The following is an 11,021-nucleotide window of genomic DNA, read 5'->3' on the forward strand; positions in this document are numbered from 1 at the left end:
TGTGAGTTCACAAAGTCGGACGACTGTTCACTGGACCAGTTTATATTATGCTGAGGCCCTGCATTTGTACCTTATGGATAGTTTTGTTACCTTGATATGCGTGTAGTTTATAATACGTAGTATTTTTTTTTCAGTCTCTTAAAGTATTCTGTCACTAGAAGACGTTGGTTTCTTGGCACTGAAAGGCGGTCAATTGGTGCAGTTGATAATGCTATAGTATAGGTGACTATAGTTTTTTTCTTAATGTTCTTTCTGTGGAACTTGTATATATTATAACAAACATATTAAGACGGTAAAATTTAGACATTTAGTAACGATATATGGTGCACGTACTTTTATTTAAGGGAAAGAAAATTAGGCATAATTTGAAGAAAATTAATTAGCCTTACACGTGGATGGCACATACGCCATGAGGACATCTTATTGATTCAAGCTGTACGGGTTACATTTGTCGTACGAATAGTCTTATCGAACATTATTCAGTCTAACCTAAAAAAATCGAACCTTAGAGTGGTTTCGGATTGTTTTATCTGCTAATTCCTTACATTTTTCACCCGCATCGTTTAGTGCTATCCTAATGGATGTAAGCCAAATATTGCAAATCTCCTTTTCTTTTAACTTCAAGACAATATAAAAACTTGGAAGCTCGAGGTTTTTGTGGAGTTAAATGAAAAAGTTGAGTTGTCCACCTTGTGCCCCAATAACTTTATGCACAGCAAAAGTTGTCTCAAACTTCGAAGTCAACCTTGAGAAGATGACAAAGCTGAAAAACAAAAAAAAATTTCCAATACATCTACAAAACTTCTTTTAGTTCTTCTTGAAAGAATTTAGAAATTCTTGAAAGATCTATGTAGATACCCTAAATCCTTGAAAACATGTTGTGTATCATGGTTAATGACCATTGTTTGGAGCATTTGTTACGAGATCATTGGATAGATTATATCAACAGTTGATTTCTAAATTGTATTCGAAAAAAGTATATTATAACTCACCATAATTAAGCATTATAATAAGCAACGTAATTATTTACTTTAGCTAACTACTTAATATGGGGCTTTGTGTATTAAACTAGAGATAACAAATAAAACGTCCCCACTCTCGCAATCGAGACAATTGTTCTGACACAAACATCAAGTGTTTATAGTAAAATTACATCTCTCGAATTTTAGGGCTCCCGGTGTATACCATTAAACAGTTATATGTCAGATGGCTATATTCGTTTAATGTTAGCCTGGCAAGTAATAATAATCATCATCATACTAATGTTTATTTACTGTGAAAATCGTTGCGAGGTATATAGATTAGTTTTTCATTTTTATGTATCATTTTTTTGCCACTTTAAGATAGGCAGTTACGCTAAGTATTGTAGCATAAGAGCAAAAAATAAAAAATGGATTTTGCTTGATATCGCTGTTTTCTGAAAAAAAAAAAGGCTCGACCACTTATAAGTGGTCCAGCGGTTTATTTTTTTTTTACATACAGCGTGACATACAGAGTGTTACATACTTGGCACACATACTCAACTACTGTTGATGATTTTATCAAAGTAGCAAACTTGTGATTTCAATCAAAGGCCACGAAATATCAGTCGCGATCTTAACACTAAATTCGTGTATTTTAGTTGTTTTTATGCAAGGAATGAAACTGACGTACTACTTTACACAAATATCGATTTGCTCGAACAAGCTGTCCAAGTAGCTTAATATTACGTCTATGTATAGGTAATTATCGTTTTTATTAATTGCTTTCCTGTTTAATTTTTCGCTGCATGGTGATGTCCGGTGTTATATGTCGGTTCTTTCTACGGGATCATTGTCTTTCGCGCTTTTTTCTTGCAGTATATTTGGCGTTTTTTATTCATACTAGGAGGTATATTTGCTTAAACCAACCATAGGAATACCACAAAAAGAGTTGGGTTTCCGATTGAGAGCACTATTAAGACGTTCAAAGAACTCATTCAACTCAGCATTAATAAAGAGCCAATTTTTTTTCTAGGAAAAATAGTAGTTGGATAGGTCTGTGTCTTTTGGAAGAGTCCTTCTTAATAACTAAATAAACACTATAGGTAGATTTCTCCAAATTCGCAGGTGGGCTCACTACCTTGTCACGCAACATGCCAAACTGGGAGTTAGATTTAAAGGTAACATTTTATAATCGACACAAAACGACAATAACGGTCTTGAAGAGAAAAAAAGAAATTTGTAGCGGTATACGGCACTTGACGGTTTAGTGGCCAATTTGTACTTAGGTGAGAATGGCACGTAATGATATTTACGGCGAGTAAAAAATAATTGTTACTAAGCCGACATTAGGAAGCACAGCATTTTCAGTGATTTCTTAATTTAGGCATTCCAGTTTGCCTAATTATTTTCGTAGATAGATGACATCTCGTGTACGATTAGAAGTCACACCTCTGTGATGCTATCTGTTTACCAAACGACTTGTACTAGACTAAAATACATATCATGACAGATCAGTCATACTTTAGCTACATCCTCGAAACCGATTATGAACACAATCCCCGCTATCAAAATCGTGATTTCGACCTGCGGCCTCCCCAAAGATGAATAACTCGCAACATAAATATTCTAGTCTTTAATGGTTTAAAGTATCTATTCGAAAACTACTGATGCCAAATATGCTAGAAGTACGCATCTGGTAGCTGACCTCTGCTATCAAAAACGTCATTTTTTACAACTATGCTCAAAGCAGCAGTGGGAACACAAGGAAGCACATGAGATAGTGTTTTTTCTTAGTTTAAGTTTTTATTTCAAACTTCAAAGCTTAAAATAAGGCGTCGGCATTCATTTACAGGACCGTTTACATACGAGAGATGAACGTAACACCAAGACAATATACGAAATTTGATGATGGAATAAAATTCCAGCTATGTATCACGCGTAGGACATCTAACGCTTTATTATCCAAACTATGTGAAAGACCTTCATTAATGCTTTATAGTTGATCACCATATACTAATCAGAAAACCTTCGGATGAGTAGAGCAGATACACTTAAAAAGTATCGACAACACTGTAAAGCTTGGCCACGTATGGTCAACATGTGATTTTTGAAGTAACGGCAAAAATTTTTAGTGGTAGGAAGTCCTTAATGCCATATTTGACAGATGAACTTACCCATATAGTAATAACAGCCGAATGTGTTTAACAAAAACGCGAAACTTAGACTTGTCGATTTACTTGTGCAGGTGGCGCTCTGCTAATCGTGAACGAAACGCTCAACCTTCTCCGGGCTATGATCGAATGAGACTTTTTCCTAGACCTAGAGAGCTCTTTAAAGTCAGTGATCAAAGCCTAGCATCCACTGCGCCAAGACAGATTTTTGACTTGTTGGCAAGGCTTGCAAAAAAAGAACCAAGTATTCTTTATGGTGTCACTGGGTGTGTATAGATCCGTTAAAAAAGGCCCGCTCAAGCATATTCGCCTCGTTTCACTCATTATTCGAGTTTAGCTAGTATAGGTCTGGTTCCTGGCGATGCACAATCGTTTCTTTTACTAATTAGGAAGTAATTGGTGCAAGAGTACTAGAAGGCTAATTAAATGTTGCCTAAAGGGAGCAACGCTTGAAGACAGTGAGTTTGGACGAACGCAGTACGTGGGAAGAATATAAGCCTGCTTTATAAATCGCCTTTTGATAATACGGTTCTTTCCCACCTCACTGCAGTGAGGTACAGTGGGGAAAATGCATGGCTGCATGCAGTCCCGTGCTTAAGGCACACATCTGAATGAAAATAATGCGCACCTTAGCCGGACTTTAGTTATTAACCTGAAATCTTCACCTATATGCGATTGTAGGCAGATCTTGCATAACTTGTTAAACAACAAGTATCTTTCTTGAAGGCGGCCGGCGACCGAAGAACCTAACACTCATTCCTGACACTACTCAATCTGTAACAGCTCTTAAAACGTATTTAAAAAAATCCCAATGTTCTACGTGATCATATGTGTTGATATTTTACAAAGTCGCCCTTTACCGACACTCTGCGACTTTCAAAAAGCGTATATTGCCAGTATGTATGAATATCGTACTTATTATCTTAGCGGTTGCTGCTCTCAAAAAGTTTATTACCATAGATATTAAGCTATCGTCAATGACACTCAATTTTCCGCATTCTGTATGATTAAAAATCGCACGCAGTCGCTTGCTAACGTCATAATTCAAATAACTACAGCATAATCCTCCAATGGCAGAGCTCAATTGCTAGCTGTTTCAGCGCTAATATTTAGTAAGAAAATTGTACTTTTAGAATTCTCTACATGTTATTGCAGAGTACAGGTTAAGACCGAGAAGGGCATGGGTTCTCCTGTCAAAAGTGGGCTGCTTATTGGTCACAGCCAGCGCGGGGTTAACAACCCTATTGTTTGTTCGCTAAAATCGGCTCAAATACCTACACTCAGAAACCCCAAGATACGCGGTACCAGTTAAATAAATAGAGACCCTTGTTTTGGGTGTCTATCTTGACGAAACATACGTACTGCGCGTTTTGAAAGTCAGGCGGTTGTTGGCAGACTACGAAGGATTCGTAATGTTCTTTATGAACTGTTTTAATATTGAGTTGACGGTTCGATGTATCCATTATACAATTACTGAATCATTATTATTTCGCAGTCACAACCAGGCGGAGAGGGATAATGGGAGCCACTTTCATCAGGTATTGAAACAAAGCAGAAAAAGAAAGAGGTTCACATTGTCGCATTCATATCCAAGGGCTATGTTAAGTCTGGGAAAGCAATTGTTTACATTTAGTTATGTGCAGACGATGCTTATTGGAATATTTCGATTATTTCACAATGATGACGTCACAATACTGATCCCTCACATAAATGACAGTAAGTGTCCATTGCTTATAATAACGTTATGAATGTATGTTTTCGTTTCATTAAGTGCGTATTCATGAGTGACACATTGTGATTTACGGGTGTTAGGATGGGACGATCTACATCCTGAGATGTTTTGTCAGTTTTCTCACTCCGGCCTATGTGAAAGCTCAACGTAAGATCATAAGTGCAATATATTTGGTGTAATTGAGTATTGTGTATTGCTGACTGAATGGATCACGGGAGATATTGCATGTGTTATAATGGCTGAAAACCACAACTGTTGAGCTCTGCAGGTGAAAATAATAATGATAAAGACGAACGAAGCTTTTCTAGTGGTAAAAGAACTCTGCAGAATTCCCGATTTGTTCGTTAATCTCTAACCCTACCAAATCTGGAATAATTTCGAAAAAGCTTATTTTTGTCAGCTTCTTTTTTCCAAGTATTATAAGACTGTATCCCAAACTGACTTTTTTTGCTGCGCATTTGCAGATCCCCCAATTTGTCGGCTTCGTAAAAAGATGCCAGAGTAACCTAATTGCACATACTGAAACGCACCCTAATACTGTTTTTTTAGAATTATGCTACTGTGAAGAATATTTCCTGCAAACTCTCTGCGAAGATTTGAAGAGATGCCACAAAGAGTAGTAATTAATAGCCATTAATAAACAGGATCCATCATACCCTATCAGAAGACACTTTGCCCACTTCATTAGATATCTTAAATTTTATAATGGTACAGCCTTTGGGTTTTTACGTCCGGTATAGCTGTTAAGTATCGGCTTGCTCCAATCCCGGAATGAAGTGCGTCTACACCCGGTTTCAAGTCATCAAGCCCTTAATTGCATAAGAACACCTCTTTATCGTTGATTGATGTTCAATTAGACCATCGTTCAATAAGGCTAGATTTGCCGTCAGTTTGTTGGCCAGCAAGGACAGAATGCGAAACGACGCAGCGACTCGCATTAAGTTCTTTGAACCTTGACCCGAGGAAGAAATGGTGTCTGCATTTTGCAATAGGCAAACCTGTTTTGGGGCATCGGGATGGCAATACGTTTTACAGTGTTTTTAAGTTCTGAAAGAGTCAAATCCTGTTATTACCTTGTTTGTTCACGATGTCTCTCAATATCCATCTAGTTTGATGCATCGTTTCTACCGTTATCCCGTTTGTCGTAAAATAGGGGCAACATGACTGATGATTTGTGTGTAATATTTCCTTTGGGCCGGTATTGATTTCATTTGGTGCTTTAGATCTGCTACCCTAAAGAACAGGAAAACTGTGAGTCCATAAAGGGGTGCCATTGTTAAAATCGTCCAAGGCCTTATTTGCGGAGCGAATATCCATTGAGGCTTCCATCGACGCTAATACGCAAACGCTGCGTTCTCATATGCCTTGAGCATGCCGTGCTAAAATTTCAAGGGCAGATGAAACATGTGCACGCTATGCAGATTTGTTTATAATCCTAGATGGTATCCCGGCGCACTACTAATGTTAATATTTCGTCTGTGCTAGTAAATTACTCAAAATCGTTTTAAAATATGGTAAGGCTCATCTCGTTTTGATTGCAACAGTAATTAGATAATAAATTATGTAGGAGCTCGACGCGATCCTGTCAACATTGGTTTAAATTCGTTCTCGGTGACTCACTTTTAATAATCTATACAAAAAATTCGCAGTTATCTCATTTCTATATTGTCTACAAATTGGGCCATGTTATACGAGGGAACACATGGATACTATTCGCGAATGCGGAATCGGTTCGTTCGGATTCTCTTGACATTAAATAACGTTCTTTGCCCACACAAATTGTGCAGTTTTTATTTGTCATCGGCGAGACTTGAAGCGGCGTTTCTAGCCCCTTTCAACCACAGACTTAAACCTCTAGGAAAACGCGTCTAGTAGCTTTGAGATGTGATGTATATAAAGCTAGTCCATATCGCTAGCCTATACCTGAAGTGCACTATAAGGCAGTATGTATAATACAATGCTGTAAAATATTTCGTTCTGGTAATGTTGTTATACTTCTTTAATACCCAGAAATGCATTACGTCGCAGAGATAAAATAATTATGCCATAATGCATAAAGTTATTTGAACAGAGGCTCCGAGTAACACATCTCCATGAGGTCGAATCATTAAATAGCTTACCGAGAAGCGTATTATAAGAAGAAACGGTAACACCGACCGTCGATGGGGGAGTTTATTAAACATTCTTTTCTTTCACATCTAGAAATCGTATCGATAGGAGGGCATTTAGCAAGGGTACCTCCACCTTTATTTCGAGCTCTATGTGTGGAAGCGCCGTTTGATACTCGACCAGACGGTTGGCTCCAAGCACGAAACGAAATGTATCTATGCCCGAGTTCCAATTTAGACCACAATGTATTCCTAAGGTATCTCCATCTAAAGCCAAAACAAATTTTGAATAAGGTATAGAGAATTGTAAAGCACAATATAGTCAGTTCACCGGAGGTGTGCCAAAGGTGCTCTTCAGAGACACGGAAATTCCCGGCGTGTAGCCAAGAGGCCATTACAGTAAGATAAATTTCCGTCGAAAAAAACGCGATTTACCCTTCTACGGAGACCAATCAAATCTCATCACCTTTGATGCTAGTAGATGCATCAAGCATTTCATATATACAGGTTAACAAAACGTTATCAGAAGATCAAAGGTAATATAGGACAATTAAAACTATTCACGTTCTATGGATTAATTGAGTCTAATCGAGTTGATGTACAATTCTCGGATGTCTTGAAGATGATATCAGAGGGTCACGAGCGGCATGATATTGCACCACCGTTTCCTTTTCATTTAAAGCATGTACGCATTTCATCAGGCTCGTGAAGCCTTGTTCTCTGCTGAGCCTCGGTGGAACTCATGCACGACAATGAAAGTCACGACTTCTTTTTTTAGCCGATTTATCCCTGTTTATTTGTTGGTTCTCATCGCACCCGAACTGAAAAAGTTCCCATTCATTTTCGCGATTTTTCTCCCAGTTCCTAAAAACTGGTGTTGTTGAGAGCTCGAAGCAGCGATGCAGGTCCTTAAACAGTATTGATGAGTTAGCTAGTAGATATGCTAGGCGATTATGGGTCGCTGTGTGAATTCCAAGTGCGCTCTCGAGAATAGACGCTTCGACCCGATTTAATTCTTCGAGGTCTTAGGTTGTGAGATCCTCTCAGACTACGCGTACCCCTTAAGTTTCAGTTGGAGCTATTTCGGGGTAAGAAGAAGTTGACACCGTTTGCGAAGAACAAATGATAAGACTATAGTGGCCCACGCGACCGAAACTGCTTTTCTTCATCTCTCGGAGAGCAATGGAACTTCTGCTGTTGAAGGAGAGGAGCAGTCTCACGTATAGGATATGGTCAACATAAGAGAGCGTTAATCCCGGTGAGATTATAGATGTCAGGGGCTGTTGTTTTGCCTTCCTGTCGAAATTTTATTATCTTCATTTCGGTCAGTTTAGCGTTGGTTTCGACACTGTGACTTTTTTGGAATCGAAGCAGACCTTGTTGCACCGGAAACCTGTTGCAACTTCGAATAACTATCTCAGTTTTCTTATTCTCAGTAAGATAAACAATAAAAGCTCACTGAGGTAGCATTTTGGGCCAAATAGTTGTCTGAGAGATTTCGCCGCCTCGCCAGCAAGTAGGTTGATTATGTGTATACGGAAATTCTCGGCAAGTATGAACATAACCTGATTCCTGGGCGCCGAGTCGAAGGCTCCTTTAAAAACAATAAACATCGCAACAGCGGATCGTGGCGCAGCCAGTGCTAACTTGGCCATCAAGGTTTTGCAAGCTGCTTCTGTAGAGCATTTCCTCTAAAACCAATGTTGATCTATTGAAATTGCATGTATGCTTTCCTAGTAGATGTTCAACTTTTAACCAACCACTCCTCACAAATGCCTGTCCTGCTGATTTCTCCCAATTATAGGGTCAGTTGAATATCTTTCCCTTTAGAGGTGACTATCAGAGTAGCATTCACCGACTGGGCTCGGTATGCCGGTACGCAAAACTGATTAAACAGTGCTTTCCAGCACGAAGGAGCTCTCCCTTTGAACCGGTGACTTTTTTGTTGCAATCGGCTTTCGAAACAGTGCACACCTGCTGCTTTGCTCTGAATCTATGTGGCTTTCCCAGGATGATATGTACAATCAAATTACGGTTTGTGCTTACTAAAGGAACGGAGGTGCTGTATGTATAATTTTGTCTACATGCTTTGCATACGCTTTGGCATTCATCACGTCATATGCCGGAGCAACTTCAGAGGCCCGTTCCACTTCTGGACGTCACGACGGAGCTTGGCCTCTGGTAGTTCGTGTAAAAGCGACTTCGACAATGAGGTTTGTTGCTACGCGTAAATGAGCTCGGATACTTGCGTCCTCTGAAAGTAAAATATTCGCACCTTAATACTTTATTTGACCCCTGATTACGGTCGTTACCAATATATCGATAATCATACTTTTTAATATCCCAAGAAAGCTGGTATTAAGGTATGATTTACTACCGCGCAACTGTAGCCCGCTAGCACCTCTCTTAAAGATCAAACGGAGTTCGAATTCGGCTAGTCGAGGCGCGGTTGAAATCGTACACAGTGGTCAAAAAGAGGCAGAATGAGGAAGCGTCATTTCCAAACCTGACGACGGGTTTCCTTACCAGCGCGTACGTTGAATGAGAATCCAGCTGACCGGACATAGGTTGCTACAAGGCTTTGTTATTAGCCATGTAAGATATTCACATTATTTTCCGTTAAGCATAGCGTGAGGTCACCTTCTTCATCATTGTGAAACACCGAAATGCCTCTACTCGAACGGCCTCGTCCATTGTTCTTCAGTGCCAGGCAATGCGCAGAGTAGAAACCCGGTAGGTTGAATGGGTTAGCTGTCAGATGTTCGTTAGCATGGTGATGCCCGTCAGTGAAAAACTAATTCAATTTATTTCCAAAAGACATATGTTCAGAAAAAAATTTTTAGTCCTGGAAGTGAACCCTTAGTCAAATTTTTGTTCCTCGAAGATCACAGCGTTGTGAAAGTTCATCGAAGATTGATGAAAACATCAAGCAAGGACTCCTTAAGCTAAAGTATAGTACGTGCATGGTGCAAACGTTTCAAGGATGGAAATTAGGGTGTTGAGAATCAGCGAGGGTCACAAAATCTGAGGGCCAGAAGGACAAAAATGCATCGTCGCAATTGAGCAAATTCGTTATGAAAGCAAAGCTCCGAGCTCTGTGAAGCAAACTTGGCAACTATATAAGGTGTTACAGAGTTATAACCCAGATACTGAAAAAGCGAAAACAGTAAAATATGGGTCCTCTGTAATGTATGCGATGTACTCCAGTTACTATTCGTGTAGTGTTCATCAATAAGAACCCGCCTTAAGTATATGGTCGCCATAAATATGGTTGGATTTTTAGCGCCAGCCGGGGGAAGATCAGGTGAAAGAACGGCGTGTGGAGAAATGGAGTAGGTTCGGTCGCCTGTTGATGGTAATATTCATAGCAGCGGAATCAAGAGCATTTCCTACTACAAGATACTCGTTCGATATGAGACAACAAATGCAGCTTACTGTGTTTTTTAATATGGACTATATATATATATATAATATATAAATATAATAATAACTTATGGATGGCATTTGAAAGCACGCAGCCTACTTACTTGATGACGACGCCAGGCCTCGTCGGCGTGCTTTAATTATTTCTCGGATTGAGCGACTTCGACACTCGCTCTAACCCATGTGATTACGGGACTTTCCATACTCTAAAAGTGGCGTCTTATAGACAAGCATATTTACTATCGATTTACTTCGCGACATCTTTTATAAGTTAGAAGTCCTCTACAGGCTTCTACGATGCTCTCAATGGAAAAAAATCGTGAATTTTTAAGTTTGTGTCTTTGTCAACTTGTTTCATAATTGGCGTGTAAAAACTTTTGGCAAATTAATACTTTTCAATGCTCAGTCCATGTAAAATATTTTTATTGGTTCTATTTTTTTATAAAATTATAGCATGCAATGAGTTATCGGTCTATTTTAGAGAATAAGAATCTGCACGCTAAGTACTATTCATTAACGTTGTTTGCAACCGATGTATTGCGATTTACCGCCACTGAAACATAAGTAGAGATTTTTAGTTGAACTCCTTAGGCCGGTCAGGTGCATGTGTGAAATACTGAAAGTG

At 39.1% G+C, this 11,021-nt stretch overlaps 1 protein-coding gene across 1 annotated transcript in view; it reads left to right on the top strand.

Moving 5' to 3' along the window:
* The window catches only part of LOC147759112 (uncharacterized), a 68,984-nt gene that overhangs the window by 50,944 nt on the left and 7,019 nt on the right, over positions 1–11,021 (top strand). The gene's annotated exons all lie outside the window — the stretch shown is intronic.

The sequence above is a fragment of the Varroa destructor genome, unplaced genomic scaffold (genome assembly GCF_002443255.2).
Source record: "Varroa destructor unplaced genomic scaffold, Vdes_3.0 BEIS01000001.1, whole genome shotgun sequence".
NCBI classification, from domain to species: Eukaryota; Metazoa; Arthropoda; class Arachnida; order Mesostigmata; family Varroidae; genus Varroa; species Varroa destructor.